Source organism: Mobula hypostoma, chromosome 7 (assembly GCF_963921235.1).
Source record: "Mobula hypostoma chromosome 7, sMobHyp1.1, whole genome shotgun sequence".
Lineage (NCBI taxonomy): Eukaryota > Metazoa > Chordata > Chondrichthyes > Myliobatiformes > Myliobatidae > Mobula > Mobula hypostoma.
Genome location: NC_086103.1, coordinates 86,732,934 through 86,760,048, shown reverse-complemented (window position 1 = coordinate 86,760,048; position 27,115 = coordinate 86,732,934). Strand labels below are relative to the sequence as shown.

The following is a 27,115-nucleotide window of genomic DNA, read 5'->3' as shown; positions in this document are numbered from 1 at the left end:
TAAAGAATTTTAGGACATGAAAGGCTCTATATAAACCCAGGTATTAGTTATCCATCTTCTCTGGGCTTGCTAACTCTGGTGGGCTATCCTCTTGGAGATGCCATCACTTGTATTTTTGCCTTCAATTACCTAGTTACAACTGCCCAGTGACCGACTAACCAACCATTTGCCTCCTCAGAGTGAACTAGAAATTGAAAAGATGTTTGAAAGACTTTGCTCTTGGACCATCAAGTCTTATCTGTTATCAACCATAAAACTGCATGAAGAGCTACTTAGAAAAATTATAAACTTTTTCAATTCCTGGAATTTTAAAAAATTTTCCCTGTGATTTCTCTCACCATTGGCCAGGAAACCAATCTTAACTTCTGGAGACATCAGGGCCAATCCTGAGTAGTTGTTAAAACTATTTCACTCAGAACCCAGTAATGACTATGTAAATGAGAAGGCAATTTAGGTTGAATAGGAGGAGATTGACAAAACAGGCAGGATTAGATGGAGGGAAATAGAGAGTCAATGCTGTTCGAATGAAACCCAGATAAGGGAATAGCTGGGATCTAAGGCTATTTAGGTTACTTTATTTTCACCTCTCATTACATTTTTTTCTGCCCATTTGCGGTGCTGGTGCTTAGGGCAGTAATGAAAGCCCTCCATCTCTGGCAGTGTTCAGAGCTTCCTTTATTTTGTCAGTGGCTTCCTTGGTTTTCACTACTGTCAGTAATGCAAGTCCTGGGTGGAGATTCACGAATATCAACGCATTCAGATACTGAATGGTTCTTCAGTGCTGTTTCCGTAACTATCTTGTTTTACCAGTCAAGGTTGTTAGCCCTGAGCTGAACCCCCGAACCTTGAGGACCAATGGACCCCGCTTAGTCTGTCCTCTACACTGTGATCTGTTTGGCACGAGTGACCCGACCAAGTGCCAAAGCACAAAGCCCTGACTCCAGCCAACATAGCTCTCCAGATCGTTGAGGCATACAAGCCTCCAAATGCTATGAAAAGGTTGTGGTCCTCTTGGAGGTTCTCACCGCATACAAGTAGCATAAGGTGATGCAACAGCTTCCTGCCCAGTTAACAGACACGCAATCAGAGTCCTGCGTTACCACATGCAAGATGAAGACTTGCAAGCCTTCAGAACATTCTAGAATGGATTTCTGGATCTCCAGTGAGTGACCCGAAATGGAATCTATACTTTTGTCCCTGTTCCCCTCAGCTCCACTAACTAAAAGAGGAAATCACATTGCTAAAGCCCCTTTCAGCATCATCTGAAATGCTTTCAAACTGATCCGTGCCCATAATATGCAGACTCCAGCAATAATAATACGGATGAAAAAGCTATGGAGGCAAATCCAAAATGATCACTGGGATGAGGCAGCAGAGGGTCGCACATGCCTTGGGACTGTAGATCAGGAAGGAAAGAAAACTGGATGCTAGCCTATGTTCCTAAATTGAAGAAAACTTCCAGAAATTTTAAGCAAATAGTTCTGATTGATTTTTAAACGCAAACAACAGGAATTCTGCAGATGCTGGAAATTCAAGCAACACACATAAAAGTTGCTGGTGAACGCAGCAGGCCAGGCAGCATCTGTAGGAAGAGGTGCAGTCGACGTTTCGGGCCGAGACCCTTCGTCAGTTCTGATTGATTTACTGTTTTATTCTTTGTGAATCATTCTAAAGAACAATTGCCAGTCCTGATGAAGGGTCTTGGCCCGAAATGTCGACTGTTTATTCTCCTCCATAGATGCTGTCTGACTTGCTGAGTTCCTCCAACATTTTGTGTGTTGCAAAAATAGGCTCACTTCTCTAACAATATAGGCATCTGTTAGTCTCGTGAGACCATGGATTTGCGCCTTGGAAGGTTTCCAGGGTGCAGGCCTGGGCAAGGTTGTATGGAAGCCCGGCAGTTGCCCATGCTGCAAGTCTCCCCTCTCCACGCCACCGATGTTGTCCAAGGGAAGGGCACTAGGGCCGATACAGCTTGGCACCGGTGTCGTCGTAGAGCAATGTGTGGTGAAGTGTCCTGCTCAAGGACACAACAGGTTGAGGTTGAGACACAACTAGTTCAGCTGAGGCATGAACTAGCAACCTAACAATAAAGTAACTTGTATTTATACAAACCTTTTTAATTCATAAAATTTCTGAAGGAGCTTCCAGAATTAGAATCAGAATCAAGTTTAATATCACTGCTATATGTCATGAGATTTGTTGTTATGTGGCAGCAGTACATTGCAATACATAAAATATTAATGCAAGATTTTATATATGTGTATACACAGTGGATTCCAGTTAACTGGCGCAGCCGTTTATTTGGGACAACTCTTAAAGAAAAAAACTAATTGATAAAATGGCCAGAATTCCTTTGTTTATTTGTGACACTATTCCATTATTGGGACAGGACACTGCTGCTGAACACTTTCTAACTAGAGTCAATCACGTGCACTTGTGTGGCTGCTAGATGCTACGCCGTGCTTAGAGTGAACAGCTTTTAAATGGTGTCAGTTGCACAGATTTGTGTTCAAAAAGCAGTGACTTTTGTCACTGATAGTTGGCAAGAAATAAGCAGTAAGAGAGTTCAAAACTGTTTTGCTCACTGTGGTTTCAAGCATTCAGACTCGGAAAAGCCCGAAACAGCCAGGAGTGAAAATGAAACGATTTCACTACTTCAGCTAATTAGGAACTATGAAGTTTTTGAAGGTAGTGACAATCATTAATGGACATACACCGAGACACTGCATCGACAGGCGGGCTAATCCATGTGAGTGTAGCTGCAGGGTCTCCTACTCCAGTAGACAGGAAAATGCCTGTCCTAGCATGCGAATTCAGCTCCGGCGGACTGGGCATACAAAATCTACAGTGAGATCCACCAGCCAAGAAAGTGGTTCTGCAAAGCTACGTACGTAGAGAATACAGAGCCATCACAAGGCACAGAAGAAGTGATAGTCATCCACTACAACCAGGGAAGAACACTGAGGTCGAGAGAGTGGAACTGCCCCGTGTAACAGCTTTTCCACTCCAAAAACTCTCTTTCAACCACCAGTAGTATTAGTATTGTTCTAATTAGGTCTGTATTTCATATAAATGCATAATTTGCTACTCACTTAAATGGCAGTTTGTCTTTTTTTATACCTTTTTTACTATTTCTAAGAAACTTTAGCTAATTGGGACAGCTCATTAACTAGGCAAAAATGATCTGACCCCGGTGTGTCCCAATTAAATGGAAAATAGTGAGGTAGTCTTCATGGATTGGTTCATTTTTGACTGAGAAATGGGGTGGCAGAAGGAAGAAGCCCTTCCTAAAATGTTGAGTGTGTGTCTTCAGAACTTCATCAAAAACATCACTAAGCAAGATATATAACAAAGATACATAATACATCTTTGTTCAAAACTGGTCAGAGAGGAAACTTGCTTAAAACAAGGATGAGGTGTGCAGGCCTAAAGGTTACTGCCGGAGTTTCAAAGGCCCTGGTGGTAGAACAGCTAAAATGGAGGATGTGGGAAGACCAGGATTGGAGGGGAGCTGAGTTTTTGGTGGGTTGTAAACACTGATGGTGGTTAAAGTAAGTGCTCACGGTGAGCCCACCTTGGGATTTGTAAACAACTGCAAGAATTTTAAAATTGAGATATTGCTGAACCATGAGCAAACATAGGTCAGCCAGCGCAGAGGTGATAGGTGAACAGGACTTAATACAAAGCAGGAGGATGGTAAACCTTTAATTGCTTGCTTGCTGAGAAAAAAAATCAGTGCATGTTGGAGTACAGTAATAAGGCCCTCATTTTGCAGTGTTCTGATACCTCATGCCCTCTTGTACATAACGTGCATTGTTTATGGCTCCCACAGTAATAAAGTGTACAAAAGACCCTCATTATAATGTAGCTTTCAGTGTAATGGGGCTTTCCTACAGCTCCCAAAAGGGAGCATTATAGTGAAGAACTGCTATTTAATGCTCGACTATTGCTGGTTTGGGTCCCTGCACCGTGGTAATTGCTTGGAGCCCCTGATACTGAAGACAAGAAATTTAACCCTTGAGCTGCTTGCAGCTAGCAGAAACCTTAAGGACGATGCTTTCCAACTGAAATATAATATGCATTATTGATTAATGGATTCGGTCAGTGAAAGCGTTACTTCAATAATCTCAGAACTAATCAGGAAGTTAAGGGTTGGCAAGTTATTAACCATTAATCTTCACAGTTACAGACGTACCGAGAGAGTTTGGAAAAAATAAAAGGGAATAAGATTCCGACAGATCAGGGTATAGACATAAACTTGACAAATACAGTGCTTTAGGACTGCCTGACTATATCAGCATAATGCGAGTAGGAAGCAGTCTGTCATTCAGGCAATGGCTGGGGATGATTGGCAGCTTAGCTAGCTGAACGTTGGCCCATTTCCCTATCATTTTGGTGCCTATCAGTTACAATTTGCAACACGGAGTGTCAGTAATGTAAAATAATGCTGACCCCTGCTCCTAGCCTGGGGCCAGCATGTGGCTTTGTGCTTCATTTCTGTGTGCAGAAGCCTGTTCAGTTGTGTGAGCAGCAGATTTTCTCAATGTCAGTATTCAGATGTTGTCTCTGAATTGCTGGGAGCAGGGTTTCTGAAGGGTAAAATCTCTCGCCCAGCTCAGCCTTATGACACTGGGATGGGAGTTCACATACTGTATTCTAGCACTGCACTTCTTGGTCACTGTCCGAAAGGTGGAGGGGCAATCCAACCCTACCGTTGTATATGATAACAAGCCAGCTTTTCATTGTGTGCAGTGTCACCTGTCCTGAAACAGAGACTGAGACAGTAAGAAATACGCAGTAGGCTTATTTGTATCTGATGATAAAAGGGAACAGAAAGGGGTAAAAGTCTAGCTTTAAAGTTTTCACTTAGCTTATTCCCAGGTTTCCTTTCTTTGTACTTTAATGCAAGCAGGAAGAGTTTGAAACTCCATTTCTTTCACCCTTTTTCTACATTTCTCTCCTCCAATGCCCCAAGGACAGAACTTGCGGCGGGGACTCTAGTAACTTCTGTTCCTTCACTGGGAGCCTGATCACTAAGTGTGGGCATGTAGGTGAGGACTGCCTCCACCATCTGCCAGTCTGTGGACTTCTGACTTCTTTCAATTGTTAAGTGGGCTTCCAGCTCCGTTGTAAAAGAACATTTGGAAGATTGCTACTTTTTGGAACCAATGCGGTTTTCTTTGAAGTGTGGTCACTCTGGCAATCAAGGGTAATTAGAAGCTAATTGATACACAGGAAACACCCACAGACATGTCTTGTAAAGCCATACAGAAACATTTTTCTTTCTTTCCCTATATGGGATAAATATTGGCCAGGATGCTAGATTAGAAGTTTCCTGCTTTTCTCCTCACGAAATTCATTCCTCAAGTTGCTTCGCGTCAAGCTGAGAGGAAAGCACAAGACTACAATTCAACACCTTATCTGGAAGACAACACCTTGGTCATAGCCACATTCCCCAATGCTGTACTGTATATGATGGGGAGTTAGACTTCAAGCTCAAGTCGCTATAATAGGACTTCAACTCCTAACCTTCTGACTTTCAGAGAGGCTTTTTCTGAACTGCAGAGGAATAGGGTAGGTCCATAATACCACCACAGTTGAAAGCAAGAGCCTTTGAAGTTCCATGATTCCCCACCAGCATGCAATGAAACACGAGCATCTGGCACAACCTCTAAGTAGGAAGGGAAGAAAGTTTGTGGAGAAATGGAGTAGTTGACTGGTGACCTTCTGCAATAGATCACTTAGCAGGGATTAACTTTTCTAATGGAGATATCAGCCAGCTGGCAATGTGTCGGGAAGCCAGGCAACAGGATTGGTTATAGGCTGACTCGTGACTTACTTTTGGCAGGATTACGATGGGTGGTACCTGTACACAAGCATCTGTTATTGTGAAATGAAATTATGCCACATGCTTATTAAGAAAGATATTTAATAAAATAGCAGTTTGTTTCCAGTAAAAATCTGAATTGTAGCACCATGGTCCTGGAGGATCATTGTTTCGTTTTTACTGTGTACTGTACCAGCAGTTATAGTTGAAATGACAGTAAAAGTGACTTGACTTGACTTGAATTATTGTCCATAACTAACCTTCATAATAAGTGGTACAGCAAAACTTTCAGGTCAGGAGAATTGGGGGCAGTTGCTGGTTTTGGGTGAACAGGTTATAAGGGTCAACGGGACTTATGACATTGTTCTGTTGGTATTAACTCAGTGGGCTGAATGTTGTAAAGATGACAATCATGAGAAAGTCTCTGCCCATCTGCTCAGTTTCTGCTGGCTGTGAGGATCTGTCACTTGGCTGGATGGTGTCAAATTACTCTGTGCAAGGACTTTAATCCAAACTGCATAGAACCACGGTTGCAGCTAAGACAAGTAGTGCAAACAGAATATGGTGTACATTGAACATAGACAACAGTACACACTTCCTTTGAACTTACCCTCTCTCACCTCAAATGCATGCCCTTGAGTATTAGACATTTTGACCCTGGGAGCAAGAAACTGGCTGCCTACTAGATTTATGCCTCTCATTATTTTCTGAAGTACTATCAGGTCTCCCCACAGACTCCACCACTACACAGGGATCAACACTAGATTGTCCAAGGTCTCTAGCACATGCATTCTAATCCAGGCAACAACTTGGCAAACATCTTCTGTACCCCCTCCACATTCTTCCTAAAAAGGGATGACCAGGATTGAATGCAATATTCCAGATGTGGCCAAACCAGAATTTCATAAAGCTGCCACATAACTGATCACAGTGCATTGACTAGTACAGGAAAGCATACCACCTGCCTTCCTTGCCGCCCTTGATCCCCAAGTTCCCTCTGTACATCAACACTGGTTCTGCCATTAACTGTGTACTTTCCTTTACATTTGATTTTTTTTAACAGTTCAAACCACAGGCAGTTCCTGGTAAAAATTTATGAATGCCTACAGCATTGGAGGAAGCCATTTAGTCCTCATGCTTGTGCTGGTTGCTAGACTAATGCACCACTTTTCCCCCTAAGGCTTGTGCTAGTCCCAGTTTCAGATAGTTATCGGGTTTTCCAGTTTAGAGAGCAACCCACTCTCTCTGCTGTGTATGAAATACTGCACCCACCATCTGTGAAAACAAATTTGTCTTCGCCTCTTCTGTCACTGCCAACAGACAACTCACTCACAGAGATTTTCTTTCCCAGTTTTGTAAAGCATTCTCTTTTGTTACTGGCACCCAATACTGGGAACTCCTCCCTGTGAGACAGGCCATCCCTCCAAAGCGAGAAGAAAAATCATTGAGCCAGTAATTTTCTTTAATCAAATTTATTAGTTTTAAACGTTTGGAGAAATTTCCAAAAGACGAACAAAGCCTGGAGGATGAAGCAATGTTGGGAAGGAAGGAGTGGTATGAATGGGAAGTGGAATTTTTTGAGGATGTAACTATGAAAATGGACAAGGGAAAGCCAGTGGATATAGTGTACCAGGACTTCCAGAAAGCCACTGATAAGGTTCCACATAGGAGATTAGTGGGCAAAATTAGAGCACATGGTATTGGGGGTAGGGTACTGACATGGATAGAAAATTGGTTGGCAGACAGAAAACAAAGAGTTGGGATTAACTGGTCCCTTTCAGAATGACAGTGACTAGTGGGGTACTGCAAGGCTCAGTGCTGGGAGCGCAGATATTTACAATATACATTAATGATCTAGGTGAATGGATTAAAAGTAACATTAGCAAATTTGCAGATGACACAAAGCTGGGTGGCAGTGTGAAATGTGAGGAGGATATTATGAGAATGCAGGGTGACTTGGGCAGGTTGGGTGAATGGGCAGATGCATGGTAGATGCAGTTTAATGTGGATAAATGGTGGTAAGAACAGGAAGGCAGATTACTATCTGAATGGTGTCAAGTTAGGAAAAGGGGGAGTACAACGAGATCTAGGTGTCCTTGTTCATCAGTCACTGAAAGTAAGCATGCAAGTACAGCAGGCAGTGAAGAAAGCTAATGGCATGTTGGCCTTCATAACAAGGGGAGTTGAGTATAGGAGCAAGGAGGTTCTTCTGCAGTTGTACAGAGCACTGGTGAGACCACACCTGGAGTTTTGTGTGCAGTTTCGGTCTCCAAATTTGAGGAAGGACATTCTTGCTATTGAGGGAGTGCAGCGTAGGTTCACAAGGTTAATTCCTGGGATGGCGGGACTGTCATGTGTTGAAAGATTGGAGCGACTGAGCTTGTATACACTGGAATTTAGAAGGATGAGAGGGAATCTGATTGAAACATAAGATTATTAAGGGATTGGACACGCTGGAGGCAGGAAACATGTTCCCGATGTTGGGGGAGTCTAGAACCAGAGGCCACAGTTTAAGAATAAGGGGTAGGCCATTTAGAACGGAGTTGAGGAAACACTTTTTCACACAGAGGGTTGCGGATCTGTGGAATGCTGTGCCTCAGAAGGCAGTGGAGGCCAGTTCTCTGGATGCTTTCAAGAAAGAGTTAGATAGAGCGCTTAAAGATAGCGGAGTCAAGGGATATGGGGAGAAGGCAGGAACGAGGTACTGATTGTGGATGATCAGCCATGATCACAGTGAATGGCAGTGCTGGTTTGAAGGGCCGAATGGCCTACTCCTGCACCTATTGTCTATTGGTGATTAAACCCTCCAGAAAATGCTGAAACTTTACTTATTGGTGAGCCTGACATCTCAGCTAGGATTCCCCTTCTCTGGAGCCAATAGTGCAGGATGGCAAGGAGCTGTTGTCCCACCTCTACACCTGTGTTCAAGGACCTTTGTGGCGAGGAAACCCACTAGGTGGCAGAGTGGAGCAACTGGTAGAACTGCTGCTTGACAGTGCTCCAGATCTGGGTTCAATCCTGACCTTGGGTGCTGTCTGTTTACACGTTCTCCCTGAGACTGTGCGGGTTTCCTCTCAGGGGTTCCCAAACTGTCCCCTTGCTTAATCGTAGGGGTCCGCAGCTTAAAAAAGTTCTCAAGCATCACCAAGGTGTTCAGACTGGTAGCCACTGTAAATTGTCACTCCTGTGTAGGGGAGGGGAAAATCAGGGGAAATGGGATTATTTTAAATGGGTGGCTGATAGCCAGCATGACTCAATGGGCCGAAGGGGCTGTTTCCATGTTGTATAGTCCTCCATGAAAGTGAGCTCTAGGCCAGCTGTGTAGGTGAGATAACAATGAAAAGGGAACAATTCCAGTTTGGGAAATCAGAACAGACTGGACTTCAGTTTGGTCGTGATGCTGCTTGTGGTCAAATAGTCAGGAGGTTTGGACCATCTGCCTCATGCCTGAAGAATGAATAGGGGTGGGGTTCAAGGGAGTGGGGGCCAACTCTGCTCTGAGAGGTGGAAATAAATGGGTGTGGAAGCAACAATAATAGCTGACAAAAGTCTGTGTAAACTCCAGAACTGAGGGAACACAATCTCTACAGATGATATCAACATGAATTTCAAGTTGAGTTCGGTGGTGGGGGAGGGAACCTGAGAGACCGAGAGAGAAAATAAAGAGAACTAGTAAGGCAGGAAGACAGTGAACAGCAGCTGAGGCTCAGATATTGGTGATTCATTCTGAGGGCTGTTTTAGCCCTCATAAAATATTCATTCTGGTGTGGACGTGCTCCATAATTGCCATCTCTAGCCTTGAATTATTTATATGGTGGGCCGCTCAGATACGCTCATTTGCTGATACCTAGGATAACATTGAACAAGTGGATCCCAAACACTGTAATGCTGCTACTTTGCATTTAATAGCAGGATTCTATTACATAAGGTGTGAGGCACTGGCCTCTGTGCATGTTATTCACCTTGGAACTGATATAATTTCAGTATTTGTAATATGCATATGACTCACTCCTCTCCTCTCTGGCTCTCAGTGTTGAGAAACCTGGGGAAAAATTCGATAAAACTTAAACAAATATTCACCCTTTTATCTATACGCATGTGTAAAATTTGAACTGGAAACCATTACTGTATAATTACAGATCATTAGATACTCCATCCTAATGATACTTTAGAGGTGATTTCCTTAAAAATATGAGAAGTCTCTCACAATTTGCATTTGTTGAGCCGTTCTAACACAGAAGCGGATGATCGATTATGTTGGGGGTTATGGCAGGAATTGGCTGAGGTGTGGTAATAGAGATATCGAGGATGGTTTGGTTCATGGAAGAGATGCAGATGGAGGCAGAAGCCAGGCAATATTCTACAGCTTGGTGGGTTACGGACTGGGACATTGATCACTGACCATGCCAAGGGCTAGTGTGTGGGTGAAGGGGCAAGGGTGCTGAGGTCATTGCCTGTGCTCAGTATATGATCTCTGACTGAGGGGTAAGATGCGGGCAGAGGAGAGAAGAAAATGCCTTCTTTATCACATTTGGCCACACTGCCTCCTGGGCTAGTGGCATCCAATTTTCTGCTCATGAACACAAATCAGTGTATCGTTCACATCGTACACGTGCATGATGGGGTTCAAGTCAGCTAATATGAATGCTTGGCAGCTCTGTTCACAGCTGAAGTCATCCTTCCTTAGTCCACACCACCCCATTTTGCTTTGCCCCAGCCCACTTCTTCAGGTCTTATCAGCTATTTTGAAGCACAACATGCAGATTTCCCAATTATAATCATCTTCTTTTTAAGCAGTCCCTTGGAATTGAGTACGGCTTGCTCTGCTCTAGTTTTGTGGGTTCTGAGGTGGCTGATTAGGTTAATGTGAGACTCTTCCACAGATGGTGCAGATAGTATCTGAGGGGGAGGTTAGTTTGTTAGGTGACCTGCTTCCTCCACCACCACAGGCAGCCTCTGTGTTCTCCCAGTGTGGAAATCTGGTTTCCAATCATCCTAGTCCTCCTCGCCATTGGATCGAGTCCCTGCTCTTGCAAGCCCATGTTATAATTGGTGAGCAACAACTAATTCCCGTTGAGGGAAACTGCATGGACAGCTCACACTCCACAATCTGAAGTTCAAGGCCATCAATATCAGGATCCTCACAGACAGTCCCAACAATGGAGTGCAGAATGACTTTGTATCCGAGAGTCATAGTGCAGAATGGGTGGAGGGGGTTTGTCTCAGCAACCCCCTGCTGTTGAGGAACAGGTTCCAATAAGACCACCTCCAATACAGATAGAGCCAGCCCACATTTAAGAGTGAAGCTAGAATGGCAGATAAAAGTGATTCATTGGAGAGAAGAACAAAGAGTATGGAGTCCACCTGTCCAAAAATGTTGGGTTCACCCGAACGAAGAGTGTGGGGTGCCCCTGGACAAAGGATATGGGGTTCACTTGAACAAAGTATATGGGGGTCCACCTGAACAAAGGACATGGGGCCCACCTGAACAAAAAGTGTGGGGTGCACCTGAACAAAGGATATGGGGTTCACCTGAACAAAGGATATGGGTCCACCTGTCCAAAGGGTGTGGGGCCCACCTGATCAAAGGGTGTGGGGTCCACCTGAACATTGGGTGTGGGGCCCACCTGAACAAAGGGTCTGGGGCCCACAGGTCCAAAGGGTGTGGGGTCCACCTGAACAAAGGGTCTGGGGCTCACTTGAACAAAGGGTGTGGGGTCCACCTGTCCAAAGGGTGTGGGGTTCACCTGAACAAAGGGTCTGGGGCCCACCTGTCCAAAGGGTGTGGGGTTCACCTGAACAAAGGATATGGGTCCACCTGAACAAAGGGTGTGGGGTCCACCTGTCCAAAGGGTCTGGGGTCCGCCTGAACAAAGGGTCTGGGGACCACCTGAACAAAGGGTCTGGGGCCCACCTGTCCAAAGGATCTGGGGTCCACCTGTCCAAAGGGTCTGGGGTCCACCTGACCAATGGGTGTGGGGTCCATCTGTCCAAAGGGTGTTGGGTCCGCCTGTCCAAAGGGTCTGGGGTCCACCTGAACAATGAATGTGGGGCCCACCTCTCCGAAGGGTGTGTGGTCCACCTGAACAATATTGGAGAGGCGTTACCTCTGCACATTGAGAGTGAAGTCTCCATAACTTCACCTAGACCAGGCTGGGCAAACTAGCGACTTTTCTGAAATGAGGTTCGCCATGGTGAAATTCTGTGAGTGGATGTCAACAATATCAGTTGGTGGATGTTGCTGTTCCTGTTCTGGTTGTAACTGGCAACCACTGGAGTTAGGTATTGTTGCATGTAAGCACCAAAGCCCTTTCCAATGTAACATTGAATCCTTCTACACTTTGTATGCAGCAATACCCAGTACCAGGTACAGTACTGTTTACTCAAGAATCATATTTGAAGTTAAACAAGCAATTTCATAATGCAAGTGGGCACCATTTGGAAAGGACACTGAAACCTTTTAACATACAATCTAGAGCTCTGTGGGATAATAGGTTACATCTGCATTGCCTTGAGCTTCCAGGCATCTCAATCATTTGTACTCTCCTCTCTATTACCCATGTCACTGACTATAAATAGTCACTGACTGTTCAGGGTAGTTTTAGTGAAGGGTTGGTGCAATCCTGTGGGCTCGGAGTGTGGGAAAGGAGAGGAGTTTGGGATATAACTGGGTACTATTGCATGCCCATCCCTCTCTGGACTGGCAAAATCCAACAGGCTAGAAGGAGAAAGCACTTCATAGCCTGTAGAACGGGCACCTGGAGAGCCAGCTCCAAAATGCCATTAGATCAGAGGGAGTTTACCTATGTTAAATATTTGACTTAAAAGCAGAGAAACAGTGGAACATTAAATGTGATTACCTATTTACTGATAGAATTACTGCTTAGCAGTGCGGTAAACAATGGCTGCTTTCTTTAATAACACACCCATGATTCTGGGCATGATCAGAGTCATACAGAGTGTCAGCGGAAACAGCTTTTTTAACAGGAAAGTGGTAATAACACAGAGGCAGATATAAAGCTTAAAGTGAACCCTGTTGACTTACAGTCCAACTGTGTTATGTTTTCTCACCACACCAAACTCCATTCACCCATTCTTCTGCCCCCCTGCTCCTGGTGTCGTTGCTTCGGTAGGGGGCAGGCCGATATGGTGACACAAATGGGATATGGTCAAGGTGAGCTTATGGAAACTTCACTCTCTATGTTCAGAGATAACACCATGCCAGTATAAAATGAGGTTGTTCCCATATCTTCTGTTCTTATTGCCAGTGAGTCTCCTTAATTTGCCATTCTAGTTTCAGTCTCTATACTAGGCTCCTATTTATCTGCACTAGGGATGGCTTTGGCGGGGTCTGGTCACTAATAACAAGGATTCCCAGGATGAAACCCCACCTGCATTGACCCTTGCTGCAGTAGTCATTTAACTACACAGTACAACCCGAATGGATGTTCCCAAGCTGCCACAGCAGAGTAATGTTCAGTTTGCTCCTTGGTGAAGGTCCTGAAATACCAGGTTCAGAACCTCAGATTGTGGAGTGGGAGTTGGCCATGTGCGATTTCACTTAATGTGGAGTAGTTGTTTCACATCGGCCCTAACATGGGTTTCATAGAGCAAGGTCTTGATCCATTAACAGGTGAGGCCAAGGTGACATGGAGACCAGGTCCTGCACTGGGAGAATATGGAAACCCTCTCGAGGAAGTGCAATGATGGGGACACTTTGGGGAAAGTGTGTATTTATAAGAGTATAACCATCAATTTGTAAAATGTATGAGTGTAAGGGAGAGCCAGTTTTGAATTTTTACATGCCATCATTGGAACTTTACTTCATTCCTTCTGGACAATTTAATTATTTCATCACTGGACAAGTTACAGGCAATTATTCAGATGGTGCAATGTTAAGAGAAATCATCTGACCTTAAACCAGCTGGAGTTTCACAGAAGGACTGAGTCATTATTATTGGAACTGTGTTTTCTAGTACCTTATTACAAATGCATTGAATCACACTTTCCTAGAACTGGCTAATCTGCAAAACTACTAAAAAAAAGCGCAAACTTCTGGTCTTCATTTTGAAATAGAAACAGTCAGATGACATATTTTATGGTTTTATAAAAGTGTGGATTCAAATAACCCCCTTTTGTAAAGTTTCTCAGAAATTTATACAGGTTGCAATCATTCCTCTGAACTTGGCAGCTATTTAACATAGAAACTTAGAAACATAGAAACATAGAAGACCTACAGCACAATACAGGCCCTTCGGCCCACAAAGTTGTGCTGGACATGTCCCTACCTTAGAAATTACTCGGCTTACCCATAGCCCTCTATTTTTCTAAGCTCCATGTACCTATCCAAAGGTCTCTTAAAAGACCCTATCGTATCCGCCTCCACCACCGTTGCCAGCAGCTCATACCACATACACACCACTCTCTGAGTAAAAAACTTACCCCTGACATCTCCTCTGTACCTACTCCCCAGCACCTTAAACCCTTGTCCTCTTGTGGCAACCATTTCAGCCCTGGGAAAAAGCCTCTGATTATCCACACAATCAGGTCACCTCTCATCCTACATCGCTCCAAGGAGGAAAGGCTGAGTTCACTGAAACTGTTTTTATAAGGCATGCTCCCCAATCCAGGCAAAAGCCTTGTAAGTCTCCTCTGCACCCTTTCCATGGCTTCCACATCTTTCCTGTAGTGAGGTGGCTAGAACTGAGCACAGTGGGGTCTGACCAGGGTCCTATATAGCTGCAACATTACATCTCGGCTCCTAAATTCAATTCCATGATTAATGAAGGCCAATACACCGTATGCCTTCTTAACCACAGAGTCAACCTGTGCAACTGCTTTGAGTGTCCTATGGACTCGGACCCCAAGATCTTTCTGATCCTCCACACTGCCAAGAGTCTTGCTATTAATACTATATTGTGCCATCATATTTGACCTACTAAAATGAACCACTTCACACTTATCTGGCTTGAACTCCATCTGCCACTTCTCAGCCCAGTTTTGCATCCTATGAATGTCCCGCTGTAACCTCTGACAGCCCTCCACACTATCCACAACACCTCCAACCTTTGTGTCATCAGCAAACTTACTAACTCATCCCTCCACTTCCTCATCCAGGTCATTTATAAAAATCACGAAGAGTAATGGTCCCAGAACAGATCCCTGAGGCACACCATTGGTCACTGACCTCCATGCAGAATATGACCCGTCTATCATGACTCTTTGCATTTTGTGGGCAAGCCAGTTCTGGATCCACAAAACAATGTCCCCTTGGATCTCATGCCTCCTTACTTTCTCAATAAGCCTTGTATGGGGTACCTTATCAAATGCCTTGCTGAAATCCATATACACTACATCTACTGCTCTTCCTTCATCAATGCTTTCTGTCACATCCCCAAAAACTTCAGTCAAACTTGTAAGGCATGACGTGCCCTTGACAAAGCCATGCTGACTATTCCTAAACATGTTATACCTCTCCAAATGTTCATAAATCCTGCCTCTCAGGATCTTCTCCATCAACTTACCAACCACTGAAGTAAGACTCACTGGTCTATAATTTCCTGGGCTATCTCTACTCCCTTTCTTGAATAAGAGAACACCATCTGCAACCCTCCAATCCTCCGGAACCTCTCCTCTCCCCATTGATGATGCAAAGATCATGGCCAGAGGCTCAGCAATCTCCTCCCTCGCCTCCCACAGTAGCCTGGGGTACAGCTCGTCCGGTCCCAGTGACTTATCCAACTTGATCCTTTCCAAAAGCTCCAGCACCTCCTCTTTCTTAATATCTACATGCTCAAGCTTTTCAGTCTGCTGCAAGTCATCACTACAATCATCAAGATCCTTTCCCATTGTGAATACTGAAGTAAAGTATTCATTAAGTACCTCTGCTATTTCCTCTGGTTCCATACACACTTTCCCCCCGTCACACTTGATTGGTCCTATTCTTTCAAGTCTTATCCTCTTGCTCTTCACATACTTGTAGAATGCTTTGGGGTTTTCCTTAATCCTGCCTGCCAAGGCCTTCTCCTTCTGGCTCCCTAATTTCCTTCTTAAGCTCCTTCCTGTTAGCCTTATAATCTTCTAGATCTCTAACGTTACCTAGCTCTCTGAACCTTTTGTAAACTTTTCTTTTCTTCTTGACTAGATTTATTACAGCCTTTGTACACCACGGTTCCTATACCCTACCATAACTTCCCTGTCTCATTGGAACATACTTATGCAGAACTCCACACAAATATCCCCTGAACATTTGCCACATTTCTTCTGTACTTTTCCCTGAGAACATCTGTTCTCAATTTAAGCTTCCAATTACCTGCCTGATGGCCTCATAATTCCCCTTACTCCAATTAAACGCTTTTCTAACTTGTCTGTTCCTATCTCTCTCCGATGCTGTTGTAAAGGAGATAGAATTATGATCACTATCTCCAAAATGCTCTCCCACCGAGAGTTCTGACACATGACCAGGGTCATTTCCCAGTTACAAATCAAGTACAGTCTCTCCTCTTGTAGGCTTATCTACATATAGATAAGCCTATTGTAAAGTTATTGACCCCTTCCTGTTCCTAACCTCCACCAACTGAGACTCTGTAGACAATCCCTCCATGATGTCCACCTTTTCTGCAGCCGTGACACTATCTCTGATCAACAGTGCCACACCCTCACCTCTTTTGCCTCCCTCCCTGTCCTTTCTGAAACATCTAAAGGGATGTTTAAGGATGGAAATGGCAGTGAGACAGGATAAATGTAACTGACATCCTCGGCTGAGGCTGTTTAATCAGCCAAAACAACTGAAAGAACTTGCTAGTATAAATCAATTAGTGGCTAAACTCAGAAAGGACATTCAAGGCTTGGTTTACAGCTTCAGCTAAAGGATAGACCAATAAAGAATCCCGCATAACTATTGTATAACAACTCCCTTTCATTTGGTTAGATAGTTAAGGAGCTCACACTAAGTGCTTAAATGCACAGCACAGTTGGATGTAAACCGAGGCGTGATCTTCTTCATGTATCCATCACTAAAGTAATCGATCTTATGTCAAGCACAAATGTGTTGGAGAATTCACATGGATGGTGACAGCAGGATTGAACAGTTTAGAAGTAACCCCTAGTCCGCTCAGGACTTGTTTGTATGACCCTGTTGTGGTAGTTAGTCACGTAGACAAGTAATGTTCTTCTCCTAGTACTTGTACCTTTCTTCTTAGTGCCTTTCCTACTTGTTTGTTATCCACAAATACACAGGATCCTGTGCCACATTGGATTATTTCAGACAAGTAGTGTGCTTTGTGGGTGCAAGAACCCCCTCCACCATGTAAGGAGTGGTTGGGGAGAAAGGGAGCAGGAAACCTCCTCATTGTTTCCATGGAATTGTACTGCTCAAGGTCTCTGGAATTTTCACTCAAACCATTGAGGTTATTTCACTTATATTGGCTGCAGATGGTAAAGAAAGTATTTGAAAGGAGACTGTGTGTAGGGACTTTAATTTAAACTGCATAGAACCAACCATATTAACCCACTACTTGATTTGTCCAGGTAGGACGTTGCAACATTATGAACTTAATTAGCCCCTCCCAGAATTTTGTTTGCTCTTGAAGAAGGTTCCCTTTGATGGAGCACAGTGCTTTGCATTGTCAGTGTCAGCAGGCTGCTTGACTATGAAGAGCAACACAGTTTTAGCCTGCCTAACCATATCTGTTGTCCCCTTGCACTGGGAGATCAGGTATTCAAATCATCATGTGTTCAGAAATGCTGCTGGACTGCCTGAGGTGCACAATTTACATTATTCTGCATGAATTAGATCTTAAGCAAAAATTAAATCCCAGTATTGGTCCTGGGGTTTAAAGAATTTTTACAACCCACATTTAATGATGCTAGTAAGACTCAAATGTAAGGCAGAAGCTAGATCAAAAGAGGTAGAATTAGTAGGTTAATTGGCTACTCCATATTGCTCACTTTGAGTTGTAGAAACTAGGAGGGATTGATGAGAATGTGTTGGAGATTAAAACATTCGGATGGATGTCGGGTTAGTGGCTGTGGATGGTCAATATGAGCTCGGTTGGCTGAAGGGCTTGTTTCTATGCTGAATGATTGATTCTATGCTGTACTCTGCACTCACTACATTCTGTGAAGATAGGCAAGAAAGGGATACATTGAAATGAATGGCTCCTTATGTCTTCTTGGCCCTACTTTAATTTGTAGTGAAAACTGTTTTCCATTGATTATGTCTCTCCCTGACCACAGCAGACTAGAGGAAGAGGCCAGTTTATTTGTTAACAATGACAAAGGCACACTCATAAACTGTGACATGTTGCATTAATTTATAGCTGCTGAGTGACTTATTAAAAGCGACAAGTAAAATCTAACAGGGAATGTTGGCTAGAGTGAAGAATGATTTGTTGTTTCTCTTTCATTTGCCTATGATTTGTTGACAGGTTAGAGTTATGGACTGTGGGATCTGAACATGAATCTCACTCTCTCATTACTCTGCATTAGATACATTAATAGTAATAATTGCATGAATTAATCATTCATAATGTTTTAATAAATGTTCAGTCAGCATCTCATCTATGCTGCCAAACTTCACCAGTCTGTGCAGCTTGTAAGTGGGGACTTTTCTCCCAATGGATGAGGACAGGAACTGTCTCAGTGCCCGTTTCCACCCATTCAATGGTTTTCTGGGTCCAGAAGAATAGAGAGTTAAGAAGTTAATTCTATCATTCTCAGCCATAATCTGGAGCCAGCTATTGATCACCGGCTATTGGAACATGAATGTCTTCGATTGTACATAAACTCTATCCCTCTTCGTTTAAAAAGCACCCTGATTCTGCTTGTGTGAAGGAGATTAAATACAGATACCCAAGGTTTCTGCTTTGTAGTCAAGCCGATGATCTGTGATAAATGAATAAGGCAAACACAGATTTTTGTGACAAATGTATAGGCTTGGGAACTTTTACTGGTGCATTGGGGATTATGCTCTGTGATCTCTCTTTCTTCATAATGTGAAGCTACAAATCACTGGCCTTGTTTATTTGATGCCATTTAGATACCGTAGGTCTTGTTCTACAACACCTAGTGGGGACAGGACTTAAAGAAGAACAAAAAATTGTGGGCCGATCCCTTGTGATGATGTTTTTTTAACAGCAGCTTACACCCTGTAAAATCCTGCTGCGGAACTGAAGCTCACTTGATGCTTAGGAATGAGGTGATGGAAAATTGTTCGCTGTTTGTCAGAGTGCAGTGTCATATATAGACTTCAGCTATGGAATGTGAATGCAGCCATTTCAGGGTTCTATTGCACTGTACTGGTGTTTGGGCTAAATTTTGCATGGAAGATTCCATCATCACCAGAAGTACTTGAGGCCTTTCCTTGCTGTGCCAGGAAAGGAAAGGAACAGGGAGATTAGGGATGACACTGGATCAAAAGGGTTACACAAGAGAGAGAAGGCAAGTGTTTGTCAGATTGCACTGGGGCAAGGCTTTGTCAAGACATCCAATGGGAATTGGTAACTCCTAGACAGGTGTTGAGGGTGGGGTCAGAGATATCATGACCATACGGTTTTGGAGTGAATCAGGATGATTTCCTGGTATTGTTCCTGACTTGAGTTATTACTGGGAAATGGTTTGGAGCCATTCCTGTCACTAGCACTCTGAAATAGGGCTTTAATAGCACTATCCTCTGAGGTGCTGGCCACCCTTAACCATTGTGATGGGCTTTCACTCTCTCTCTACAGAAATCCCCTTGACTGAGAAACACCCACGATCTCCAAGCACTCTGCACAAAGGAACCAGGCATCCTGGTTAACCCACAACCATTTCACTTGTTCTCCAACGCACAGCAACCCTATAGTACACTTCTTGGCCTTGAGGAGTTTCTAAGCTGCTGTATCTGATTGCTGTAAAGCTTCAACTTACATGGAAAGCTTTAAAAGGTTCCAGGCTTCTGGCCTAAAGAAACTAAAATTAAATAACTACTTCTTTGCCGATATTCTGAAGAAGTTTTAGATTGGATGGTGCACAATCTTGTAGTTTTCATTACCCTAAGATTTCCCAAGGTTCTAAACAAAAATACAAAGAAAGCAAATAGATTTGTGTCAGAGTAAGAGAATGAAATACAATTTGGAAAAGTATTGTGCTTAATTATTGAAGCTCTGTCAGAAGCAGGGAGTAAGATCTTCCTGTATTCTTATGAATATTTGGACTACATGCAGGTTTCATGTAAAAGGTCCTGTCTTGTGTTTTGTATGTAAGCTCTTGTAGTTATGCATTTTAAAGATACAAATCTCAGTTTACAGTATCAGAAGCCCAAAAATACAAATGTCATCTGTAACTAAACTGTTCTTGATTTCCTTTTATTTATAAAAAGACATGAGCATTCCTGAAGGAATGAATTCAAATAGAAGTTTTGTTGCCAAATTCTGTAGATTAGGAAGGCTCTGAACTGCTCTGCCCTGATCCAGGAGGCAGAGAGTCAGAATCAGATTTAATTGTGGCAGCAGTACACTGCAATACATAATCACAAAAAAATCTATAAATTACGATAAGAAATATATATATGTAAATTAAATAAGAGAGCAAATAAAAAAATAGTGAGGTAGTGTACATGGATTCATTGTCCATTCCGAAATCTGATGGCGGAGGGGGAGAATCTGTTCCTAAAATGCTGAGTGTGTGTTTTCAGCTCCTGGACGATAGCAATGAGAAGAGGGCATGATGAGGGTCCTTAAGGGCTAATGCTGCCAACATTGGTACTCTTTCTACCTCAGGGAAAGAATACACCCTCTTGATTACTGTTAAGGTTTGTTGGTTAGACAGTCAGTTCTTAATTGTATTTGGAAAAGTCTGGCCTCCTGCCAGTATTAAAGAGTCTGCCAACACTCTATGTTCACACCAGCATTGAAGCATTGTACTTGGGTGGAGTTCTTGGGGCCTGTTAGGGAAGCAGATGTCCAGTAAGGTCGGCAAGGGAAAGGAATTTTCACTTGGAGAGAGAACTGCCTGCTTTCTGCAGACTGCTTGATTCGTGAGGGCAGTGCATTGAAAGATGCATTGTGACATTGCACGGCCATGCCTCTGACAGAATCTCATATGATTGTGACACCTGGGCTTTCAGAAAAATGGCAAAGGAGGGGTAAAGGCATAATGGCAGAGTGAGTTCTATGACAGGTATAATTGACCCTGTGAAGACAAAGTGACCTTTCCTGAGAATCAGATACAAACATTTTTCTCAATATATTGCTTCAGATGATAGAGAGAGAGATCAAGTACAACAGGAAATGCCGAGGACAATGCATACATAATAATGAATGCTTTCGTGTCTATCTGCAAAAAGGTTTTCTTTACAGAAAGAAATTCCATCAAAACAGCACTGTTCTTGTGCTTATGATGTTCTAAAGAGTTCTTAACGAAGTGTTAGAACAAAATGTGGTCAGTCAAGTTGAGCTTATCGTCATATACACGTACATGTATGCACAGATGCCATGACAACCTTACTTGTACTATCACAGACAGAGCATTAGATAAGTAGCATTCACAAGGAAAACAAAAATGATGCACATTTTTCCAAAAAAACAGAATTTAAAAAGTTCATTGTAATACGAAGTGGTAAAGGTGCCTATAGAATTGTTAAACTTCAGTGATTAGATTCTGTCAATTGGTTCAAGAACCAAATGGTTGAAAGGAAGTAGTTGCTCTTGAACTTGATGTTGTGGGACTTCAGACTTGTGTACCTCCTGCTTGATGGTTGTTACAAAAAGATGGTGAAGATCTTTGGTGATCGATGCTACCTTCTTGAGGCAGTTCCTCCACTAGATATTACCAACGTTGCTAAGTTGCAGGTTCTCAGAAACACCCATGAGGTCATCTGTTTTCAGTTGTTGGACTGAGGAAGAAATATTCGTTGTATTACAGGAAGAACTCAGCTTTTCTTTTTTGAATATGCTACTATTACTACTATTACGTCTTAAATGACAGCTTGGGGCTTGCTTAAAATCTCGCCTGAAATTTATCTGTCTTGACAGTGAAGGTCTGTGGTGTCAGCCTAGGTTATGTGCTTAGTTCCCTGAGAGGGCTTCCAATGAGCTAAGGCTAATGTCGTGGAAAGGTAAAATCCTGCAGGTGCTGCATATCCGAAACAAAAATAGGCAATGCAGGTAAAATCCTGCAGGTGCTGCATATCCAAAACAAAAACAGACAATGCAGGAAATACTCAGCAGATCAGACAATGTCTGTGGAGTGCTATTTTGGGCTGAAAATCTGCCATGTGATGTTGTGGAAATGTAGCACATCATGGGTTGGAGCATCTGGTCACCATTCACACTGTTTGCAATATCAATGTATACTGTTACTAACCAATGCTGATCTCAGCGTGTAGGGTGTTAGCGGGGCAACACTGGATGACGTAGAATCAGTCATGTCGCTGGTCCTGCTGGAACATCATGTGTGAGTACGTTTCGATGAGAACTTCTGGGCCCATTTGGTGATGCCTTTCCCGATCACCTAGTCTGGTAGCACTCAGCATCTGGTTGGGACAGGTGGTGGATGGTGATCGATCTGTGGCTTTAGGAAAAGTGTCTGTTAACGGAAATTTTGTCAGATTCGCTTGGACTTCTGCTGACATAGTGAGCATGGCATGGGAGGGGATTGCATCATCAGCACACTTACACTCTATCCACCATTCATATTGACCATCGGCCCCACATCCCTCTACACAGATCAGGTATCTGAAGGTACAATAAGTAAAGGTATTTTTCCCAGTCTTCCTTGGGCTGAAAAACTGAAGAGAGGCCATTGTGATGGAGAGGCAACAAACTATGGCAGTGTCCTCACCAGGCTGGAGGAGAATTCATGGATTGGTGGACCCCTGAGAGACACAGGAATGCATTTTTCAATAATTAATCTCTCTGAAAAAAAAAACACTCTTTTGATTGCACTGGGCCCTTTTTTTGGATTATGAGAACACTCAGTCCTCTTTTATTGTCATTTAGAAATGCATACATGCATTAAGAAATGATACAATGTTCCTCCGGAGTGATGTCACAGAAAACAGGACAAACCAAAGACTAACACTGACAGAACCACATAATTATAACATATAATTACAGCGGTGCAAAACAATACCATAATTTGATGAAGAACAGACCATGGGCATGGTAAAAAAAAAGTCTCAAGTCCCAATCGACTCCTGTGTCCCCGATAGCAGGTGGCAAAAGGGAGAAACTCCCTGCCATAAACCTCCAAGGCACCGACAACTGCCGATGCCTTGGAAGCAGCCGACCACAGCCAACACTGAGTCCGTCCATCCGAAAACTTCGAGCCTCCGACCAGCCCCTGCGATAGAGCCTCCCGAGCGCCATCCTGTGCCGAGTGCCTTTGACCTCTCCCTGGCTGCTGAAACAAGCAAAGCCGAGGATTCGGGGCCTTCTGCTCTGGAGATTCCCGTTATCACACAGTAGTAGTGGCAGCGAAGCAGGCATTTCAGAAGTTTCTCCAGATGTTCCTCCGTACTCTCACATCTGTCTCCATCAAATCAGAACTGTGCACGGTCCCCTACTTGACAGATTACAGATGTCATTCAGCGGAGAGGCCGCGCAGGCTGCGTTGCGCCGCCATCTTCTCCTCCTCCTCATCCTTTGGGAGATGAATCAGCAGACTTCAGTGAGATTGGGATCTGCTTTGTGGAATGTATCCTTGTGAGCTGATGCTCCTTCTTTAAGTGATAAACCCAGTGAGTTGTGCTCCTTATTCATCTGTGCCCCTGGGACTTTTGTGGATCTGGGAGCTCCAGTTTATGCCGGGATGGTTCAACAGTGAGTTGCACACTTCTTGAAGTCCTAAGTGCATACTGGAAGTTGGGAAAATATTGGATGCGTTATGGATCCCAAACCATCCAATTTCATCACAGGAGAGATTTCAGCCAGGAATGATTGCTAAAGCAACTTAACCCATGATACAGTATATTGATTTTGGATTGCATATTACTTTTGAAAAAGGGCTATGATATCCAATTTCAAGGTTTATCAATGTACCATTTCACATTGTAATGCTATCCTTTATGCAAAGAAGTACTTTCATCAGAAGGAATTCTCTTCTCAAAGGACAGTGGAAACAAGAGTCTTTGAATATTTTTAATGCAGAGTTAGAGAAATTAATGATAAGCAAAAGGGTGAAAGGTTACCAGGCTGAGCTGAGATTACTATCAGATCAGCCATGATCTTATTGACTGGCTTGAGAACTTGAGTGGTTTATTTCTGCTTTTGTTTGTCTGTGTGCTTATAAGGAATTTCACCAACTTATGCCAACAATTTATATCATCAATGCAGAGATAGGAAATGCAATGAGGACCTTGAGAGGAAGAGATTGTCATACTTTAACATGTTCATAAAGAACTCATGGAGTTCGTAAACTCCCAAAGGTGCTGTATCTGAGGTAATTTTGTATTTTATTCACTGTTATAATAAAGGAGATGTGGCAGAACTTTAAAGGCAGTAAGAGCCAAGGTAATGTTATATTTTTTAACCTCAACAATCCCCCTTAGGTTTCACAGGAAGTGGAATACAGTAAATGGCTTGTGTGATATTAACAGTTGTGATGTTCCTCTGCATCACCTTATAGCAGCAGTATCAATTCACTTAAACAAACAATAGTGTAGAAACAGGAATAGGCCATCCTGCCTTTCCATTCTGATCCACATTCAAGATCATAGCTGACCTTTTACTCAAACCCATTTGCTTACATTGGCCACCCCAAGAACAGGCCAACCCGAGTACAGGCCAACCCGAGAACAGGCCAACCCGAGTACAGGCCAACCCGAGTACAGGCCACCCTGAGCACAGGCCAACCCGAGAACAGGCCAACCCGAGTACAGGCCAACCCGAGTACAGGCCACCCCGAGAACAGGCCAACCCAAGTACAGGCCACCCTGAGCACAGGCCACCCCGAGAACAGGCCACCCCGAGTACAGGCCACCCCGAGTACAGGCCACCCCGAGAACAGGCCAACCCGAGTACAGGCCACCTCGAGTACAGGCCAACCCGAGTACAGGCCACCTCGAGAACAGGCCAACCCGAGTACAGGCCACCCCGAGTACAGGCCAACCCGAGAACAGGCCACCCTGAGCACAGGCCACCCCGAGAACAGGCCAACCCGAGTACAGGCCACCTCGAGAACAGGCCACCCCGAGTACAGGCCACCCCGAGTACAGGCCACCCCGAGTACAGGCTGCCTTGAGAACAGGCCAACCCGAGTACAGGCCACCCCGAGTACAGGCCAACCCGAGTACAGGCCACCCCGAGTACAGGCCACCCCGAGTACAGGCTGCCTTGAGAACAGGCCAACCCGAGTACAGGCCACCCCGAGTACAGGCCACCCTGAGTACAGGCCAACCCGAGAACAGGCCACCCTGAGCACAGGCCACCCCGAGAACAGGCCAACCCGAGTACAGGCCACCCCGAGAACAGGCCAACCCGAGTACAGGCCACCCCGAGAACAGGCCACCCCGAGTACAGGCCGCCTTGAGAACAGGCCAACCCGAGTACAGGCCACCCCGAGAACAGGCCACCCCGAGTACAGGCCGCCTTGAGAACAGGCCAACCCGAGTACAGGCCACCCCGAGAACAGGCCAACCCAAGTACAGGCCACCCCGAGAACAGGCCACCCCGAGTACAGGCCACCCCGAGAACAGGCCACCCCGAGTACAGGCCACCCCGAGTACAGGCCACCCCGAGAACAGGCCACCCCGAGTACAGGCCACCCTGAGAACAGGCCAACCCGAGTACAGGCCACCCCGAGAACAGGCCACCCCGAGTACAGGCCAACCCGAGAACAGGCCACCCCGAGTACAGGCCACCCCGAGAACAGGCCACCCCGAGTACAGGCCACCCCGAGAACAGGCCACCCCGAGTACAGGCCACCCCGAGTACAGGCCGCCTTGAGAACAGGCCAACCCGAGAACAGGCCACCCTGAGTACAGGCCACCCCGAGAACAGGCCAACCCGAGTACAGGCCACCCCGAGTACAGGCCACCCCGAGAACAGGCCAACCCGAGTACAGGCCAACCCGAGAACAGGCTAACCCGAGTACAGGCCACCCCGAGTACAGGCCGCCTTGAGAACAGGCCAACCCGAGAACAGGCCACCCTGAGTACAGGCCACCCCGAGAACAGGCCAACCCGAGTACAGGCCACCCCGAGTACAGGCCACCCCGAGAACAGGCCAACCCGAGTACAGGCCAACCCGAGAACAGGCTAACCCGAGTACAGGCCACCCCGAGTACAAGCCACCCCGAGTACAAGCCACCCTGAGAACAGGCCAACCCGAGAACAGGCCAACCCAAGTACAGGCCAACCCGAGTAAGAAACACTCCACTTATGGATACCATACACTTGAATGAGCTCCTGTAACATGATGGCCCTTGGAAGTCTAGAGTAAATACATACCTTTGTTACTGCGAACAGCAGAACTCGTTTCTTCCCTCTCCCTCTCTTTTTATTCACTTGCAATTTCCTTTCAAGTCAGTTATGTATGCGCTTGATGCCATTCATTAGCACAGTGTGGTGGTAAAGTTACCATATTGAGTGATTTTTGTGTACTTTCTTACTTCTGGTCAAAACAAAAATCTGTACAATAATGTGTTTGTTTCCCAGGGGTGGCCTGTTTCCCTTAATTCCCTTACTATTAAAAGATTATTTAAGCCTACTGAAATAAGGAAAAATAATCACCCAAACCGCAGATAATATTGGCAACAGAGTAGACATCAGGATTGAGTAGGAATTTACCTAACCAGCAGGTGCTGAAGACTATTTGACCAGTGCACTTCGCTTGCCCATTATGATAGATATTATTAAATCAACAGAGTACTTCTACATGTTCCCTGGCAATGAAAGAATATACGTCCCACCTTCCAGCAAATCACTAGATACAGCTGTTTGAAGATAAAACCGAGGAGCCGCTACCAGTAACATAAAAAGGCATCCGACCCTGGCTAATGCAATTATGAGGTGGTGGAAATCAGCCCTCAGCACTACAGAAGAATGGGTTTGAAAGACAGTGACAATCAGATAAGCCCACACAAAGAAGAAGTGTCAGGCCTTATTGCTGAAATAAATCAGTCTAATCTGATGGAGCTTCTCTTAGCTTCTGTACTGAGGATGTGAGTTTACTGCATCAAAGCTTAATGACGAAGGAAAGGGCTTGAACCTTGTGCAGCATCAGCAGGCTGCCTCTTTCTTTCCTCCCTTGGAAATCCAATACATATTGACCTGTGTACCGCTGAGAGCATTTTGCCTGGATGTCA

The 27,115-nt window shown here is 44.5% G+C and overlaps 1 protein-coding gene across 3 annotated transcripts in view; it reads left to right on the top strand.

Moving 5' to 3' along the window:
* The window catches only part of ebf1a (EBF transcription factor 1a), a 481,697-nt gene that overhangs the window by 188,597 nt on the left and 265,985 nt on the right, over window positions 1–27,115 (top strand). The gene's annotated exons all lie outside the window — the stretch shown is intronic.